This window comes from Rhincodon typus, chromosome 19 (genome assembly GCF_021869965.1).
Source record: "Rhincodon typus isolate 14 chromosome 19, sRhiTyp1.1, whole genome shotgun sequence".
In the NCBI taxonomy this organism is placed as follows: domain Eukaryota; kingdom Metazoa; phylum Chordata; class Chondrichthyes; order Orectolobiformes; family Rhincodontidae; genus Rhincodon; species Rhincodon typus.
The window spans coordinates 57,721,013-57,723,070 of record NC_063350.1 but is presented as its reverse complement, the minus strand read 5'-3'; positions in this window follow the sequence as shown (position 1 = coordinate 57,723,070).

Here is a 2,058-nt window from a genome sequence, read left to right as displayed (position 1 = left end):
ATACTCAACTTTATCCCTTATCCTCTTAATACCACTGGGTAACAAAACATCTATCAGCAACATGTATCAATAGGAAGGGTTTGTAGGGACATGGGCCAAATGCTGGCAAAAGGGACTAGATTAATTTAGGATATCTGGTTGGCATGGACGATTTGGACCAAAGGGTCTCTTTCCATGCTGTGCAGTTCTTTGACAATCTACTTGTATTTATATGGCCTTGAATTTATCAGTTTTAAATTTTGAGGTAAAATTTCAGTTCTAAAGCTGACGATTGAACCAGCTTTAATTACTTTTTTGTGGAAGGACGTTCCAGACTTCTACCATCTGATTTCCAATTTCACATCTGAAACCTCTGGCTATAACTTTTACTTCCAGCCCTCTGGTCCGTGTCTTCACAAAACATCTATTAAAACAGTTTCTCAAATTTATCCTGTTGCTTTTAATATTTTGAGATCTTTCATCACTTCACTCCACCTCCTTATAAAGTCCAGGAATACAACCAATGTTAAGTCTCTTCTCATAGCATAACTGTTGGAGTTCATTCACCATTCAAGTAAATCTACTCTGCCCTCCTTTCCAGCCTATTGATTCCAGAGAAATGTAGCTGACTACAAATAAATCTGCCTTGGTGGCAGGAAACAAAATACAGTGGTTGATCCCCAACCTTAAGTTCACCTGGACCATCTCTAATACCTCTCTCACCTTCCTGGACCTGTCTCCATCTTGGGCAACCACCTAGAAACCGATATCCATTTCAAGCCCACCAACTCCCGCAGCTACCTAGAATACACCTCCTCCCACACACCTTCCTGCAAAAATGCCATCCCCTATTCCCAATTCCTTCGCCTCTGCCGCATCTGCTCCCCAGATGAGGCATTCCACTCCTGTACATCTCAGTTGTCCTCGTTTTTCAAGGACCGCAACTCCCCCCCGTCAGTGGTCGAGAATGCCCTCCACCGTGTCTCCCGCATTTCCCGCAACTCATCCCTCACACCCCGTCCCCGCAATAAGAACCAAAAAAGAATCCCCCTCGTCCTCACGTACCACCCCACCAACCTCCGGATCCAATGCATCATCCTCCGACACTTCCGCCATCTGCAATCTGAGCCCACCACCAAAGACATTTTTCCCTCCCCACCCTTATCTGCTTTCTGGAAGGACCACTCTCTCCGTAACTCCCTTGTCCGCTCCACACTCCCCTCCAGCCCCACCACACCTGCCACTTTTCCTTGCAACCGCAGGAAGTGCTTTGCCTGCCCCCACACCTCCTCCCTCAACCCCATCCCAGGCCCCAAGAAGACCTTCCACATCAAGCAGATGTTCACCTGCACATCTGCTAATGTGGTATATTGCATCCGCTGTACCCGTTGTGGCCTCCTCTACATTGGGGAAACCAAGCGGAGGCTTGGGGACCGCTTTGCAGAACACCTACGCTCGGTTCGCAATAAACAACTGCACCTCCCAGTCGCGAACCATTTCAACTCCCCCTCCCATTCCTCAGACGACATGTCCATCCTGGGCCTCCTGCAGTGCCACAACGATGCCACCCGAAGGTTGCAGGAACAGCAATTCAGATTCCGCTTGGGAACCCTGCAGCCCAATGGTATCAATGTGGATTTCACAAGCTTCAAAATCTCCCCTCCCCCTACCGCATCCCAAAACCAGTCCAGCTCGTCCCCACCTCCCTAACCTGTTCTTCCCCCCACCTATCCCCTCCTCCCACCTCAAGCCCCACCCCCATCTCCTACCTACTAACCTCATCCTGCCCCCTTGACCTGTCCGTCCTCCCTGGACTGACCTATCCCCTCCCTAACTCCCCACCTACACTCACCTTTACTGGCTCCATCCCCGCCTCTTCGACCTGTTTGTTTCCTCTCCACCTATCCTCTCCTCTATCCCTCTTCTATCCGCCTCCCACTCTCTCCCTATTTATTTCAGAACCCCCTTCCCCTCCCCCTTTTCTGATGAAGGGTCTAGGCCCGAAACGTCAGCCTTTCTGCTCCTATGATGCTGCTTGGCCTGCTGTGTTCATCCAGCCCTGCACCTTGTTGTCTAAGA